This window comes from Zalophus californianus, chromosome 7 (assembly GCF_009762305.2).
Source record: "Zalophus californianus isolate mZalCal1 chromosome 7, mZalCal1.pri.v2, whole genome shotgun sequence".
In the NCBI taxonomy this organism is placed as follows: domain Eukaryota; kingdom Metazoa; phylum Chordata; class Mammalia; order Carnivora; family Otariidae; genus Zalophus; species Zalophus californianus.
This window is the reverse complement of record NC_045601.1, coordinates 124,526,415-124,545,369: the sequence shown is the minus strand read 5'-3', so window position 1 is coordinate 124,545,369 and position 18,955 is coordinate 124,526,415. Positions and strand designations below refer to the sequence as shown.

At 37.5% G+C, this 18,955-nt stretch overlaps 1 protein-coding gene across 6 annotated transcripts in view; it reads right to left on the bottom strand.

Annotated features, from left to right (window-relative positions):
* CDYL (chromodomain Y like) overlaps positions 1–18,955 on the bottom strand; it is a 228,625-nt gene that overhangs the window by 87,503 nt on the left and 122,167 nt on the right. The window contains exon 1 of one of the 6 annotated variants that reach the window (XM_027602652.2): positions 2,153–2,290. The exons of the other annotated variants lie outside the window; for them this stretch is intronic. The gene's annotated coding sequence lies outside the window, so the exon portion shown is untranslated. Of the gene's footprint in view, positions 1–2,152; positions 2,291–18,955 lie in introns of those variants that run through there. 6 annotated transcript variants of the gene reach the window in all.

The window sequence follows — 18,955 nt, the reverse complement described above, 5'->3', positions numbered from 1 at the left end:
ATGAGATGATGGATGGAAACTGGGCTGAAAAATGGAATGTTCGTGGAAGAACATGTACTGGGCATACGAATGTTCACTGTAAAATTCTTTCAATTTAGATGTTTAAAATTTTTCATAATTAAAAAATGGTGAGGTGACTTTTCAGTCAATATTTATTCTTGATTTTAAAAACTCAGAAATAAAGGAATCTACAGACAACTGCTAGGAAAAATAAGTGAATTTAATAAAAGTCACAGGATTAAATTTTTTAAAAATCAAGTGAATATCAAAATTTTTTTAAAAAATCCGATCAATTTTTATATAATGGTCCTAAATGGTTAGAAAATGAAAAAATTTTAAATCTCCATTTATAATATAATCAAAAAGCAAAATATTAGGAATATAGTTAATAAAAATGCCTAAAACATCTACACTGAAAATGACAAAACACGGCTAAGAGAAACTAAATACCTATAAATTGAGTGACATATCATGTTCATAATTTGGCAGACTCAGTATTATTTAGTTGTCAATTTTTCCAAAATTGATATAGATGCAACACAATTCCAATACAAACATACCCAAAGCTTTTTTTTAAATAGAAATTGAAAACCTGACTCTAAAGTTTTACACCTAAAATAGCCAGAACAATCTCGAAAGAGAAGCCCAAAGTTGGATGGCTTATGTTAATCTAAATTCAAGCCTGACTCTAATGGCTAAAATGAAAACAAGAGTAAATGTTGATGAAGATGCACAACACCTGGGACTCTCATGCTCTGCGGGTGAGTGTGGAAAATGGCACAATCTCTCTGGAAAACTGGCGGTTCCTACCTCCGCAATTCTCTTCCTAGGGATTTACCCAAGAGACACCAGAACACAGGTCTACAAAAAGCCTTATACAAGAATGTTCACAGCAGCTTTATCATCATCGCCAGAAAAATGCATCAGCCCCGGTACCCGTCAACAGGAAAGTGGATTAACAAAATCCAGTATATTCACACCATGGACTGCCGTTCCCAATAAAAAAGCACTACTACTGACTCATGCAACAACGTGGATGAATCCAAAAACCATCATGCTGCAAAGGACACGAGATGCCACGGGATCTGTCCTCTTAGGATTCTACTTGTAGGAAGCCCCAGAAGAAGCAAAACCAACCTATGGGTCAGGGGCCGCCTGTGGCTGGGGTGGGGGCCATGGTGGGGTGTGCAGCGAGGCGGGGGAGGAGGGGGATGGAGGCACAAGGAAACTAAAGTGAAAATGTTCTATCTTTAGCAAGACGGCAGTGGTACAGATGCACACGTTTGTTAAAATCTGTCGAGCTGTACATTTATGCCTCTATTGTATGGAAGTCGTACCTCACTGAACAAACTTAACAGGAAAAAACCTAGGCGGCTCTCAGCCTGGGATGAGTCAGGGAATGAAGAGATGCTTCTGGCAGATAACATCTGAAACTGCTGCTGGGCTCTCAAAGACCCACATCCTCCTCACAGGCAGCGCTCCCTGCCCTGCACAGAGCCCGCGAGTTCCTACAGCAGAGGTGTGTGGAAGGCCTTGCCAAGCCTAATCCCAAGGCTGGCAGTGGTGGGTCTGAGCAGAAGCACTAAACACATGTGACTATATATATAATATATATATATAAAGAACCACCATCAAATAAAACTGACAAGCTATGAGAAGTACGGATTAAGAGGCTATTAATCTCATTGCAGAAAAAGCCCCTTCAAATCGGTAAGGTCAGCATTGTGATAGAGCAGGTGCAGAACTGTGAGTAAGCAATTCGTGTAAGAAAATACAAACGGCAATAAGCCTAGGACAACGTTTAACCTCACCAAAGTAAGAGGTCACTTTGTCTGTCAGGCTCACAAGGATGTTTAGAAGCTACTTGCTTAACTGCTGAGGGGCTGCATGCATTATTCTATGGAGGGCAATTGAACAATGAACATCAAGGAGGGTTTAAAACAACCTTACTCTGTACGTGAGAATTTAGCTAAGGAATAAACTCAAGGAAATAACTTGAAGAAATGCTCACAGATGCTCACAGGCACACACAGCGGAGCAGATGAGATGCAATCTGCAGGCTGTGGAGTCTGTGACCACACCCCCTGGAGAAGGTACCTACTCAATGGCTTCAACCAGGTTCTCAGAGCCCTGCTCACTGGAAGATGGGTACCTGCAGGCACACTGCATCTCAGCTCTGAATTCTTTCAATAATGACTGGTAGAATCCTGTTATGAGGTCTTCATCAATTCATTCTTGAGGTAGGTGACAGAATTAAGGCGTAGGAATTTTCAGTGGCCATGTTTTCCAAAGGAGTTAAATGGTAAGTTAACTTTCTAACGAAAAACAAAGGAGAAATGCATGATTTAGGTTATTAGCAAATGTGGATTTCCACCTGCCCCGTGAAAAAATGCACAGGAGTATCATCACTATCCATATCTTCCCCCTCCCATAAGAACACCAGATACTTGAGCAATGTAATGCCTCTCGGTACACACACACACACACACACACACACACACACACACACACACACACAAGTGTGTGTGTGTGGATACCGTATCTACTATTTTCTTCCTCAACATGAGATTCAGAATTCTACCTGCATACAGAGTAAAGGGATTCCTTTCACTAGAAGTGGCAACACTCACCATATCTTATGGTGACTTCTTATGTGACTTACACAAGTAAACATGGATTAAAATTTTTTTTTAAAGGTTAAGCCATTTAGAAATCTTACCAATAAGTCACATTTCTGGTGTTTTGTTCTGAATAAGAGTAGGATGGTATCTGGTACAAATAAAACCACTTGCTTCTTGCATACTTGACAAACAAATCACAAATTGAATCAAATCTATATGTGTGTATTGTATAAACAAGGGTGAATCAGAACTTTTCCTGCACAGCTGCTACAACTGAAAAACTATGAAAACATATTCATAACAACTGTATTATTCTTCAGATACCTCAAAATAGAATAAAGCATTTGCTGTTTTCACTGACAACACAAACCAAAAATGCTAAAGAGGGAGCTTGAAGAAATAATAAAGAAATTTCTGTTCGGAATCAGAATGTTTGCTGCTATGCTTTACTGTCTGGCTTTATTAAATGAATAGAGACAAAGATGAAACTGTTCAGGAACTGAAAATAGATAAACCAAGATTTCTGAGGTTGGGAGTCTGGTCCTATTTTCATAACAAAACAGCAAAGTTAGAAACTACAATGCTACAGGCAAGCCTCCACATATTTTAAATTATAAAAACCTTGCCAAAGTGTGCACTTTTAAACCTTAAATGCTCTATCAAAAAAGCCAAACTTAAATGCCAAGACATGCCAAAATTAAGTTAAATACGTTTGGAATATACCAGGCACACAGTAAAAGTAACATCTGTGACAGATTTCACTGATGCAGTTTGATGAAAATCTTTCTCATAAATTACAAGCTGACTCATCAAGAGGGTACCTTTGTGTTGAAAACCTCCTAAGTCCTCTGCTAACAGGAATGAGTACATCCACCACAGGAATAAAACCCATTCTGGGATGAAATGCAGCAAACTGTTCTATAGCCCACGAAAGACTATTAAAACTACACAAGAATACTCTTGCACACACATACTCAGACCAATGAAAAACAAATAAAGCATTTAGGAACCAGAATATAATTGCTCTGGCCAAAACCCCAAATCTCAACTCCTGCACAGAGATCCCAGGTGCTGTTATGGAAGTCATATTCCAACTCCACAATGTAGGCTCCTAGCAGCATCTGTCATAATGCCAATGAGGAATTCAGGGTCAGTGTGGGAAGGTAATGGGAACCTTGGTTTCTTCCATTAGCATGAACATTAGAGACAGCATGAATGTTAGAGACAGCATGAACCAGACTTGGGTATCGAGTACTTTCTGTGAGAAAGTACCCCTTTATATTTCCTCCAAAGCCCATCTAGGTAATACTATTTAAGGGGAGAAGCAACGTTGGCAAATGTAATTTTTACACAAGCTACAAACTATCATGGAAGTAGTAGTCAATATTTGCAGATTCTAAGTCTGACAAACTAGCTTTGAGATCTGCCAAATAAGAGATTCTGATCTCGAGACCGTGACAATCTGGCTGGAGGCCCCTGAACCAGATGGATTCTAAAATCCAGTTCCACTAATCACAGTCAATCCCATCAATGCCACCAGTACATATGGAGACCCTACATCAGGCTGTTTCTTTTACTGGGGATACAGAAGGAAACAAAAACAGTATTTCTCTCTATTATCTTACATTCAAGTGAAAAAGTCAGACTAAATAAATAGATATGGAATACATTACATATATGTAAGCACTAAGAAGAGAAAACCACAGCAAGAGGACAAGGTAATGGCAGAGAGGGTGCTCAGGAGGAGGTGAGCCACTGCAGTGTGAGTGACGAACAGCAAGAAGGCCAGGGAGGCTCAAGTGGAGGTAACAAGGGACGAATGAAGACTAGGTCAAGAAGGCTAGAGTTGGGAGTGGAGGGTTGGAGGGGGTTACGTAGTGCCTTGTAGCCATTGTATATTTGGGGTTTGCTCTCAGTAAGATGGAAGCTATGGAAAGGTTTTGGGCAGAAGAATGGTATCTATTTTACATTTCAGAATCATGACTCCAGCAACTCTGTGGAATTAGGAAGAACAGCTGGTAGGTACTGTGATAACCCCAGTGAGAGATGGTGTCACGTGGACTAGGTGATACGGTACAGCTGGATTTGGAGTCTATTTGAAAGGAGTGTTAATAAGATTTCTTGATGGACTGAATGCAAGATATGAAAGAACATGAAGAGTGAAGGCCAACCAAGATATCTGGCCTGAGTAAACGAAAAGGGGGAGCTGACATTTACTGGGAGTGAGAAGACAGAAGAGTTCATTTTAAAGACATTCAGAGGAGATGTGGAATAGGCCACTTGATTCAGATATTTGGAATGCACACTAAAGAAAGAAATTGCTCTACATGCCCTGCATACAGTGGACACTCGAGAGAACTAGCACAGAGTCAAACCTAAGGGCAGCCCTGAAAGCTGTCTGAACTGTGAATGTACGCCCAAACCAAACATAAATCTAATGCAGAGGGTGGAAGCCTTATAGGCTCGAGGTATCCAGACCAAAACTTGGCTCACAGATAAACTATGCAGACAGAGGACTGACCCCTAGAAAGTCTGGCCAAAAAATAAAGATAAGAACTGGGAAAGAGACAGCTGAGCAGAGAAATCAGTGGCCACACAATGTAGGGTTGATAAGATTGTTCAGATTACATCCAAACAAGTGGCTTAAAACACACACACAAAACCAAAATGACAAAAAATTCCCAGAAAAAAATTAAAACCCTGAAACAAATGTAAAACACCAGGAAAGTATGAGTCACACTCAGGTAAAAACTGCCAAAGGAAACCGTCTCTCAGTTTACCCATAATTTGGATTTAGCAGAAAAATACTTCAAGTTGATTAAAATACATTTAAAAAGTTGGAAAAAAAACATGTTTAAAGAAAACATGATGAAAATGACTCAAATAGGAAATAACAAAGAAAGAGACAATCAAATAAAACAAAAATTCTAGAGTTGAAAAACAACTGAAATGAAAAATTCATTAGCAGATTTGAGATGGGAGAAGAATGAGAGATCAAACAGACTTTATCCAAACTGAAGAAGAGAGAGAAAAAACGATGAAAGAGACACAGAGAGAGATGGTGCACAAAAATATTTTTAAAATAATGGCTGAAAACATTCTGAATACGATGGAAAGCAATTATTTACAGAGTCAAGCTCAACAAAGCCCAATTAATATACTATATCTCCAAAGAGCTCCTTAATTGATTATCAGCGGATGCTAAAGACAGAAAAAAAATCTTGAAACCAGTTGGGAAAATAACAAGGAAAATAACAAGTTAACATGTATAAGGGAAGAATAATACAATTAATGGTTGGCTTTTCATCAGAAACAATGGAAAGCAGAAAACAGGGGAATGACATATTCAAAGCACCATAAGGAAACCAAGAATTCTATATCCAGCTAAATTATCTTCCAAAAATGAAGGCAAAACAAAGAGATTCCCCAATAAATGATACCGAGAAAATCCACTGCTGTCAGAACTGCCTGAAAAAAATACTCAGAAAGTCTTACAGGTTAAAAGGAAGAAGACTCTAGACAGAAATGCAAAACCAGGAAAAGAAAGTAAGAGCACTGGAAACAGTAAATATGTGGGTAAATATAAAAGACTGGTTAAAAATTGTTTCTTTACTCAATTTCTTTAAATGAAAGAAGATTGTATAAAGCAAAAATTATAGCACTACACCCACCTAACAAATTAGATACAATTACATATGACTGTAACAGCACAAAGTGGGGGGGGGTGGAGATATACCGGAGTACAGGTGATATGGTTGATTGGAATTCAGGTCGTATTAAACTGAAGTAGATTGTGATAAGTTAAAATACATATTATAATCCTTAGAACAATCAAGAAAATAATCCAAAGACATAGTTTTAAAAATCATAGAAATTAATATGGTACGGGCAAAAAAAGAGTTTAACATAAGAGAAAATAGGAAAGGAGAAACAAAAACAAAACAATGAGATGAACAGAAAACAACTAGCAGATTGATAAACTAAATCCAGCCAAATCAATAATTACATGAAATGTGAAAGAATTAGACACTCCCAACAAAGAGTAGAGGTTGTCAGAGACCAGATTTTTTTAAAAAAAGCAACTATACACTATCTGTAAGAGATTCATTTTAGATTCAAAGAGAAAAGAGCTTATAAGTAAAAGGGTAGAAAAATATATCATGCCTACAGTAACCATATGAGAGTGACTGTATTCATATTCGACAAAACAGACTTTTAGCTGAGAAATATTACTAGAGACTAAAAGGAACATTTTATAATGATAAAAGGGTCAATATTTCAGAAAGATATAACTATGAATGTATGCGTATATCTGAAAGTCTTGAAATAGATAAAGCAAAAATGGATATAAATGACAGGAAAAATAGAGAATTCTACATTGATAGTTAGAGATTTTAATATCCAACTACCAATAACTGATAGAATGAAAGAGAAAATCAGCAATGATGTAGAAAATTTGAATGCTATCAACCAGTGCTATATGACATGACATTTACAGAAAACTCCATCCAGGAACAAAAAGATACACATTCTTTCCAAGTGCACACATTTACCACAACAGACCATGTTTGAGGCCACATAACAAGTTTTAATAAATTGGAAAGGATTCAAGACATACAAAGAGATCCTTACTGAAGACACATAACAGTCAAACTACTGAAAGCTAAAGACAGAAAAATCTTGTTCACAGACCACAAGGGATTAAATTAGAAATCAGCAATTTTGGAAATTTCCCAAAACTGGACATCAAACAACACACTTCTAAAAATAGGTCAAAGAAAAAAGTACAGGGAAACCAAAGTATTTGGAATTGAAAGAAAATGGGAAAAATAAAGACTTACGGGATACAGCTGATGTAGTGCTTAGAGGAAATTTTATAGCTTTAAACACCTATTCAGAAAAGAAGTTAATAAAGTAAAAAAAAAAAATCAATAATCTAAGATTTCTACCTTGGGAAACAAGAACAGAAAAGAAAACTAAACCCATGGCAAGCACAAGGTAATAAATAATAAAAGATCTGAGCAGAAATCAATGCAACAGCAAAAACAAGAACAAGCCAAAAAAAAAATCAATGAAACCAAAAGTTGGTTCTTCAAACAGATCAACAAAACTGATAAACCTTTAACTAGACTAACCAAAAAAAGAAGAAAGAGAACACAAGTAGTATCAGAAATGAAAGAGGGGACATCACTATCTATCTGGCAGAAATTAAATAAAGGACTACAAAGGAAATACTGGGTATTATGAACAATGCTGCCAACAAAGTAGGAAACTTAGATGAATAGAGAAATTCCAGGAAAATATAAATGATCACAACTGACTCCAGAAGAAAGAGAAAATCTGTATAGATTAACAAGTAAATAAGTACATTTAGTAATTTGAAGTCTTCCCACAAGGAAAAGTACAGGCTCAGATGGCTTCACTTATGAATTGCACAAAATGTTTAAAAAAAGAAAAAAAATCCTACAAAAATACTGTCCAAAAATAGGAAAGACCACTTCCCAACTCATTCTATGAGGCCAGTATTACTCAATAGTAAAGCCAAACAAAGACATCATAAAAACAAAACTAAACAAAAAGCACCCTCTAGAGAACAGTATTTCTTATAGGCATAGACACAAAAATCCCAAACCAAATTCACCAACATATAAATAGGATTGTACATCATGTCCATGCAAAATTTATCTGCCAAATGCAAGGCAGGTCAGTTCCAATCTGAAAATCAACGAATGCAATACACCATACTAATGGAATATAGAACAAAAGCCACATGATCATCTTAATGGCCACAGATAAAGCATTTGACAAAAAAAAGACATGACTAAACTCTCAACAAAGCAGAAGTAGAAGGGAAATTTTTTAACTTGATAAGGAAGTCTACAAAAACCCAGCTAATACCACACTTAATGCGGAAGGCTGAAGACATTCCCCTAAATATCCTAGGAACTAAAAGCAAGATTTTCATTCTTAGCACTCCTATTGTCCATCACCCTGTAGGCTCTACATAGCACAAAAGAGGCAAACACATATGGACTGGAAAGAAGTAAATAAAAGCATCTCTATTTTTGCAGACGATATGATTGTGTAGGAAAAAACTAAGAAATCTACAAAATAACTATGAGAACTAATTAAATGAGTTTTGCAAGGCTGAAGGATATAAGACCAATATATAAAAATCAATTGTATTTCTATGCGCTAGCAACGGACAATCCAAAAATGAAAATAAGCATTCCCATTCAAAATATCAAGAAGAAGAAAATACTCAGAAATCAACTTATGAAAGAAGTTCCAGAATTTTACACTGAAACCTTCAAAACATTACTGAGAGAAATTAAAAATGGGGCCTATAGGAACTGGACAGATCTGTAAAGTGATGGGTCCTCCCGTGCCCAGTGGAAAACAGACAACCAGTACTCTGGGTGCCTCTTCAAAGACTGGAAGCTGGGAGAGGGAAGGGTTTAAGGTTGAGGACTGCGGTGATATGGAAGAATTTAAAATACTTCTTATGCAAATACAATGTGGTATGGGGTCATGATGTTGCTGAAATCTATGACTAGTCACAAACTGCAAAGCTGCTCATTCTGGGGAAGCAAGCCACTGTGCTTTGTGTCTTTGAAACACTGCTTCAGACTCCGATTTCTGTTGCCTTCTTGTGGACCAGGTATACAGCTAACACGCTGGAGAAGAATACCACCCTCAAGCAGCACTAAGGGTTGGTTAGTGAAGATTAGATCGTGAAGATAGTGAAGAAGCGAAGATTAGCATTAACCATACAAGTTTGGCAGTAAAAGTGGAGAATAGCACCATTTGATTCTAGAAAACCCGTAGGTCAACACAGGTTCAGGACTTGTCCATGAATAAGCCTTAAGTTTTCTCTTCCAGGTGAATTAATCTGATTTTGCCTTATAAATATTTTGCTCACTTGCAGGACCAAAGCCAACCACATGCTAAGACTGGCCCCCGCTCGAGTAAGAAGCACAGAGAATACAGTCTGAATGGGACCAAAAGAAAGTTTGAGTATTTTCATTTTGGCTTATGTCCAGGAGCAGTTCCTGGCTGTGGAATCCTGCTTTACCAGTAGCGACCCCTTAGCTCTGGTACCGGTGATGTAGTCGTGTGACATTCCAGCTGCAAACAGATTTATACTCCCAGCGCTTGCCCTTCAATAATGTTTTAAAAGTCTATACTTCATTAGGAGTATTTCTTACCAGATAGACTACCCCTGCTTCATTTCACGGCAATGTTTTCTCCGGCCTCCCCAAAAGTAATATTTCAATCATACAGAAAAATGGGGGGGGAGGGAATGTATTATCTATTATTCTGACTGCCCATCTAGCTGATCAACCCTAACATTCTGCCGTATCTGACATAGGATTTTGTTTTTTTAAGTAGTATGATACAGTTGAAACCCACTGAACATCGCTCTGTGACTTCATCTCCCATCCACTCCTCAGAGGTAACCACTATTTCAAATCTGACGTTTATCATTCTCATACATTTTTGAAGAAGTGTATTACTTGTGTGTGTATTATTTTGCATAGTTTCAAACTCTATACACTTTATAATCTTCATCAGTTTTTGAAAGTAATCCATATTCATACATGTACACCTAGCTAATTCATTTTCAAGGCTGCACAGTATTCCACAGTATGAATAATTGACTCAGCTACATATCCATTCTCATGTACATTTGGGTTGCTTTCAATTTTTCTCTCTATAAACAATGTAACAAGTACTTGTTAATAATTGTTATGCACATGACTATTCTCCTAAAGTATATATCTAGAAGAAAAATTATTAAATCAGATGGTAGAAGCACTTTTAAATCAACTAGGTATTATCAAATTGTTGCGTGAAGTGTTGATTATCCATTATTACTCCAAATCAACACAGTTTCCTCACCCTCACCAGCAAACCACTATTTTAAAATCTGACTGGTATAGAATGCTAACTTGTTTTAATTTGCACTTCCCCAATAACAGCTGAGGACAGAATTCTTATAAAACTTTATTTTCTATTCTGGTTTCCTTTTCTGTGAAGCCCAGTTCACATATTTTGCCCATTCTGTGGATTATCTTTTTCAATTTGTTTATGGTGGCCTTTATGAGGTTTTTGTTATTGTTTTACTTTGACTAAATTCAGTTGTTTCTTTATAGTGTTTGGTTGGTTCTGATGTCTTGCTTAAAAAATTCATTCCCTTCCCTAAGGTCACAAAGATAGTCTTTAATACACATAGAAATGGCTTCTGTACAGTGTGAGACAGGAAATCTAACTTTGTTTCTTTCTCACAAGTTTCTACATGACTCACTTTTATGTTCTGTTTGCTTCCAACACCAATATCATACTGTCTAAAATGGCCTTATAATAAGCATTTTGTTCATTAAGTCATTCTACCTTGTTCTATTTGAAAACTATCTTGGCTATTTCTGGCACAATGTTCTCCCATATAAATTACAAGATCAACTAGTATCACACAATGATAACCCAAAAAAGGGGGTGGGGGGGGGGGAGAAGGCAGCAAAAAACAAGAATAAAACACCTGACTGGGATTTTCATAAAAATGATTCCAAATTCATAGATTTATTTGGGAGAACTGGACATTAGAGTAACAAGCCTTCCCATCCACAAGCATGGAACTTCTCCATTTATTTGGTTCTCTTTAATTTCCTCCAATAAAGCTTTATCAGATCTTGCATATTTTAAGTTTGTGGTTGTAGTGTTGATGTTATTGTAAATCTTTTAAAATTATGTATTCAAATTTGTATTCTGATATAGGTATGCAGTTGATTATGTTTGTCTACCCTTACTAAACTCTTAAGTTCTAAAAATCTATCTTTTCTATGAAATCATATTTGTGCATAAGTTTAGCTTTGTTTCTTGCTTTCTAGGGCTTCTACCTTCATTTGTTCCCAATTTTAAAAATTAGGATACTTCCAACATTCTGTTATTACTATGTTTAGAGTAAGGCTGGGTAGCTAATCTTTATCACTAATTTCCTAAGGGCTCTTATCAAGAAAGGGTGGTAGATTTTTTTAAAAAGTGTTTAACCTATCAAGATGCTGTTAACTGAGACTACATTAAATTTTCAAGTGTTGAACCATCTTTGCATTCCTGAAATACATTCAATTTGGTCCTGATCTTTCCTTAATATATCACTAAATTTTTAAATTCATACTTTGGAAAATTTTGTGTCTGTGTTCATAGCTATGGTAACACCTGAATCTACTAATCAACCTTAACATTACTATGAGTGGGACGATGAGACATCATGTGCCTCCTCATATGATACAATAGGAAGGACACAGTACCATTTCTTAAGTATTCTTGCCAAAGTGATTTACTCAAATCTAACAAGCCTCTAAATCTAGTAATTATCAGTTTGTAGTAAATATAGGGGAGGTGGAAATGAATTTAAATGATACAACAAGGATACAATCTACAAGACCAAACTTGGGAAATTCTGCAAGATAAATGACCTGGTCCCTTCAATAAATGAGTAGGATGAGGGAAAAAGAGACAGGGAAAACTGAAAAATATTTAAGAGCCATGTCAACCAAATGCAAAGTAGAGTCATAATCTGAATTCTAATTCTAATTCTAACCAACTATAAAAATGGCATTTTAAAGTCAATCTTTAGTCAGTATTGTTGGTACAGTAACAGTATTATAATTATGTTCTTAAATCCTTATAGATTAAGATATTTACTGAAGTATTTATGAAAGAAATGACAAATCCTGGGTTTCCTTTAAAAGATCCAGAAATGGGCGCCTGGGTGGCTCAGTCGTTGGGGGTCTGCCTTCGGCTCAGGTCATGATCCTAGGGTCCTGGGATTGAGCCCTGCGTCGGGCTCCCTGCTCAGCAGGAAGCCTGCTTCTCCCTCTCCCACTCCCCCTGCTTGTGTTCCTGCTCTCATGATCTCTCTCAAATAAATAAGTAAAAATCTTAAAAAAAAAAAAAAATCCCAGAAATGACAAACAAAACTAACCAAAAAGGTATATACGTGAGGAGTTATAGACAAAACATGAACGGCAAAATATTCTAATTGCTGACTGCAGGTTTGTTTACCTTTGGTAGGTAACACAGCTTCAAAATACGCAGAGGAAGACAAATCTGATGTAATCTCAGATCTGCGGTCAGGAGAAACTGTTAAGTGACCGCCCCCGCACCCCCCCCCCCCCCCGGCCCCCATAAGTAACTAGTTGATCAAGCAGAGAGAAATTGGAAAGGTTACAAGATTTGCATACTGGAGTTTTGTTTGAGCTAGTGAACCCTGCCTTTAGTAAGTAGATATGTTCTTTTAAAATATGAGACCTATTCTTGTATGATGAATGATGAATGATGGATGATGGGTTCACAAGAGCTTCTTATACTGTGATACAATTTGAAACTTCTCATAATAAACAGTTTAAAATGGAAAGAAAAAACCAGACCAGAAGATCAATCCAGTCTCTTTTCTCTGGAAATATCTAAACAAAATGTAGAGACTCCATTTCTTTGAATTTTTGGTTGAACACATCAGTGAGCTCCCTGGGCCTGGTATCAAGGTAGGGTGGGAGGTGTACAGATGGTTGTGAATGAATTTCTTTAATGGTTTCCTACTCTTCCTGAGTCCATTTCAAATTACAGATTTTCTAGGAAATTACAAAGCATTAGCTTCTCACACTTGTTGGCACACAACTTGTCTGTAGTTTTCTATATTAAAAACACCTGTAGACATAACCACGTGCTCATTCCTACTGCTACTGCATAAATTCTGTCACATGTCATGTCTTCAAAGAACTAACTTTTGGACTGGTATTCTTGTTTGGAGTTAGTTTCTATTCTTATTTTTATCATCCCCTTCTTTTTCTTTGACTTTTACTCTGCTGTTCTTTAACTCAGAAGTTGGACACTTCACTCATTTCCATTTTTTTTTTTTAAGATTTTATTTATTTGACAGAGAAAGACACAGCGAGAGAAGGAACACAAGCAGGGGGAGTGGGAGAGGGAGAAGCAGGCTTCCCGTGCAGCAGGGAGCCCAATGCGGGGCTCGATCCCAGGACCCTGGGATCATGACCTGAGCCGAAGGCAGATGCTTGACTGAGCCACCCAGGCGCCCCTCAATTCCAAAATTTTTGATCACCATTTATTTCTAGGTGTTCTCTTAATTCCACTGTGATTTCCTCACTGACCTGTAGGTTATTTAGACAATTTTTAAATTTTCAGAAAGCACAAAATTAGAAATGTAGTTTCTAATTTAATCAATATTTCTAATTTAAATTATAATAAACTACTTAATAAATTATGAGAGCACATGGTACAATGTAATTTGGCATTGGTTCCTCTTTGCAGCTTTGTGGTTTATTATGTAGGCAGCTTCTGAATATGTCTCTTGTATTTTAAAAGAATGTTTATCTACTTATTAAAGGCAGAGCTCAACCGAAACTCTAGTATGCAAATCTTCTAACCTTCCTAATTTCTCTCTGCTCAATCTACTAATAACTTATGGAAGAGTCACTTAATTCCCACTGACTGCAGATCTAAAATTACATCAGCTTTGTCTTCTATATTTTGAAGCTCTATTACCAAAGGCAAGCAAGTTTAAAATTACTATAACTTCATGGAGAATTGTTCTTTTTATCACTGTTATACAATGACCCTTCTATGTTTGTCCCTTTATTGCCTTAAAGTTATATTTTCCAATCTGACAAGCTCTGACTTTTAAGACATGATCCTCTTTTATTTATTGTGATTACACATATATTTGTATTTATAGTTACTTTGACCATGTCATTCTATTTGCCCTTGCTTTTCCTATCATTCGTTCCCCCTTCTTTCCTACATTCTGTATATTTTTAGTAGTTACCCTTAAAACTTGAACATGCTTATCTGTTTTATTAAAATTTAAAGTTACTTCCCCCCTCCTAAGTAATAAAAGGGCAGAAGACAGCATTAGTTCTGATCACCTATCTTCTTTTTGAAGAATAACTTCTGATGATCTTCTTAGTGAAAATCTACCAGTGGGTAAAACTTCCAGGGCTTGTTCGTTTGAAAGCGTCCATTTCATTTTGCTTCTTGAATGATAGTTTGCAGTAGTAAAGCAGGGCAGGTTGGCAGCTCCGTTCTCAGCTCCAGCCTCTGGCTTCACTAATCACTTGTTGTCAGCGTCTGTGCTCAGTGCCCTGGTTAGTCCTTCTGAGGTCATCTTTCCCCGTGCGTTCTCTGTGTTTTTTCAAGATCTTCTCCTCTGCCTTTCATGTTCTGCAGTTTACTCTGTCAGAGTCTGGGCTCAATTTCGATTGGGTTTTAATGCTTCAATCTGAGGAACTTTAAAAAAATATAGTAATAAGGGACACCTGGGTGGCTCAGTCCATTAAGTGGCTGACTCTTGATTTCAGCTCAGGTCATGATCTCAGGGTCCTGGGATTGAGCCCTGCACTGGGCTCCCCACTTGGCACAGAGTCTGCTTGAGGATTCTCTCTCTCCCTCTGCTCATGCTCTCTCTCTAAAATAAATAAATAAATCTTTAAAAAAATCAATACTGATATCTTCTTGGACATTACCTTTTCCAACTTTTCCAATATTATTTCTCCAGTCCCTCAGTTCACTTTTCTGAAAAACATATTTGACTTAAGTTGGACCTTCTCTGGCGTGAGACAAGGCTTTGGGGGGTCTGCATGAGGCAAGGAAGTAAGATCTGAATTTATCCCAACACAGAAACATTAAAAACCAATTCAGTTTGAGACTGGCTTCTGTGTTAAATATTTGTTTCACAGACCTATAAATACTTGCAAAGTGTATTGTTTTCCTAATTTAGATGTTTGTGACACAAAATGGCTTTTTGGGAACAACATAACCTTATGCTTATAAGAAGTATCATTTTGCACCAGGAAAGGGTTGCATTGAAGCTAGATCATTTGTAGAAGAATGCCACTAAATGTAAATATCAAGCAATACCTAGTCGCTGCTAATTCCTTTGGGAGAATCATCCTTTATGAGCATAAAATTGACTTTTTCTAATCCAAAAAGCATAAGGAATCACCTGACTCAATAAAGTAGGGAAAGATGTTTTTACTAAAAGCAGTCTATCTGAAAAGATGTCTCACTCAGACCAAGAGACACTGACTAGCTGAGAACTGCTGGGTCTATAGCACCAAGTTAAACCAGAGTTGCCATAGATAATCTAAAAAATTACCATTAGGGAATTTCTCTTTGAAGCCAAGAATGATAAATGATCTAGGAATTATAAACTAAGGATGAGCGAATTAGGTTAACAGTCCTGATCCAAAAACTTAGTCTACTGAGCATAATGCCTGATAGTACATATTCACATGTATTAACTGGACTGCCCCCAAAAGCAGAAAACTTTGAGATCCTTATTTATTAGATCACATTTATAGCTATAAGCTGACTTAGTTACATGAAACAATGCTCTGATATAATACTTACTATTATACTGTGCATTTTAAGTTTACATGGACAGAGTAAACACAATTAGGGTAAGTTGTCACCAGATGAATCTTGTTCATGTCTTATTCATGGTCTTATAGCCGACTTTATAAGTTTAAACCAAAATCAGAATAAGCTCACCCCTCCACACACACACACCAAACAAGAACACAAACACTTAACATTTCTTTCAAAGATAGTATGTACAGACCACACCAGGAAATCAGATGTAATTGCAGGGAAGGGGGACTTTTTACTTCCCACCATATAGGTTTTTTTTTTTTAATCGAAGGATAATTACAGTGTTATATCACCTTACTGTGTTTTGTTTAACCTGAGATATTAAAACAACAACACAGACCAGGCACAGACTCAGACCTGCTTGGTAACCAACCCAAGGAGGGCTATCCAGCACTCTGACAGTTCTTTCGTCTCTGGTTCTTAAGAGTTCCCTTACTTTCTGTTTATTACCAGAGCTATGGAAAGCTTGTTGTGACTTAACAGGGGAATATATACTAAAGTGTTCGTTGCTGGATTTTAAGAGATGGTCAAGATAACTTAACCAGATTCATGTACCTGTAACCCAGGAGCTTAAAGTTTTGTTGAGTGGAGGGACAAAATTGCTTGGGGACAGAAACACACCAGGGAGCCACTCCGCACTGAGCACAGAGAGACAGATCTCCAAAAGCACACCGCAACAAACCCAACTCAACAGAACAGTTTTCAAGGGCACCCAGAAGCATACCTTTCCTTTCTACTCTTTTTAGAGAGCAGTTTCATAAAACTAAATACCTTCAACATAATGTAGTAATAGCTTTATTAATGGAAATATATCCTTAGACACATTACACAGAGTGTGAACTATGTCTGAAGATGTAGGTTTCCATTTCTTATCCTACGAGCTTCCTCTTATTACTGGAGAAAGAGGGGAGTCATAATGTACTGGCCCTCTTGGTCCTCAAAGGAATCAGATGCAGAAAAGTGGAGCTCAAATGTGGCCAGGGCCCGGACAGCAGCCCCAGCTCAGGTACACGCATGACCACAAACACCACTAGGGATGGGTGACACACCAAGCTCCAGGAAGGAGTTCTGAGGTCACCTCCTCTCTAGCACCTGCCTGGCCGAGACAACTACAACCCTGTTCACACCTTAGTGCCTTTCAGGCCTGGGTGAACGTCCTGGAGGATGCTAATCAAAGCACTGTAGAAGCCACTGATACACATAACTAGAAAGAATACATATATTCTTCCATAACATTTTGCTCATAGCACTACGTTCTTCATTGACATTTATAGGTCTTAACTGTTTTGTATTTTTAGGTCCTCTGTGTCAGAAAAATAAGTAACTGCTGCTAATGAATTAATCCCACTCTATACCATTCTAATTACTGGCAACAAGCTCCTAACCACCCATATGCTAACACCTGTAGGTTACAGTATCATGAGCCCTTAACGTAAGCTCCTACCTAGTAGGTGGGGGGACAGGGAGGGAGGGAGAATGTGGTTGTAAGAGTGGCAATAACAGCCATATGCATTAGGTATGTGTCATAAAACTTGAAAGCTATAGTTCAAAAGAAAAAACAGGAAGTATAAACTTGTTATTAAGATTCTTACTAATTTTGTGTCTACAAAAGTCATAGTATCAGTCTAGCCCTGACACAGACATTTAGGACCTTCCTTTGCTCCCTGCAGTCAGAGCGTAAGGTGCTAAGAGGACAAGCAAAGCGTCAGGAGAGGTGATGCTAGTGAACAGATAGATACCCTTTTGTTCAGCGAACACCAAACTTAAATTTTGAAAAGCGCTCTATAAATGGAGACACCTAAAAAAAAAAAAACGGTCTCCTAAATAAGGCAGAGAGTCCCTGAAAATGCAAGTTTTCAGAACTAGCACTAATCAAAATCATCTAATAAAATCCATAATAAAATGGTCCTTTCATGTAACAGGCACAGAAAAGAGCCACCATGAAATCAAGCCTCCCTTACAGTGAGAAGAAATGTGGTAAAGGGGAGGGAGAAAGCTCTGGACAGCAACACCGGTTCCACCAGGAAAGCATGGCAGGTGCATAACCCTGCCCATGTCCTCATCAATAACATGAGGACGACCTTCCCTCTCTTGCTGTGTCTCTGTCAAAAAAAAAAAAATCATTAAAAAAAAATAACACGAGGACGACCAACCCGAGGTGCTGAGGTTAAATGAAGTGTATCCTACATTAAGCAGTGCACCCAGAGCACAGGACCCCCAACACACGAGAGCAAGTCATCCGAGATGACTGTAATTGGAAGAAAAGACTACATGTGGAAGCATACAGCTCACAGAACTGAGCTCACAACTGCAATAAAATTATCCTGTTGTTGTAATCCAAGGATAGGTCTGTTCCACAGAACACGCCTTTTATTGTGTGACTTTTGTGACTCAATGAAAACATCACAAAAGAGAAATTATTAAGTGTAACAAGACACTGCCCAGTAACCAAATCAAACACCTAAACAAGACTTCAAGAAATCGCATCATCAGTAAAAATATGTACAAATGTACTTGAACTCTGGCACTAGTCTGAGAGCACTCTAACAAATGATTCCCTAGTGAGTAAGCCCCGAATGATGTGAGCACATAACATACTATTACCATCGCAGGTAATTAGCATTTACCTACTGCTTATTTGGCAATTGCTATTTTAAGCGTTTTACACATATTTACTTATGTAATTCTTGCAAAACCCTGGGAGGTAAATCTTATCTACCATCCCCTTTTGACAAGGAAGGAACTGAGGCAGTCCTAGTGTAAACCAAGGCAACCTAATTCCAAAGTCTACGCTTCCCACCTTCAGGCTGTTGGCCTTACATTTTAAGTCAATGTATAAACAGTGAAAGAATTCTACCATATCCCCAAATTAAAAAAAAAAAAAA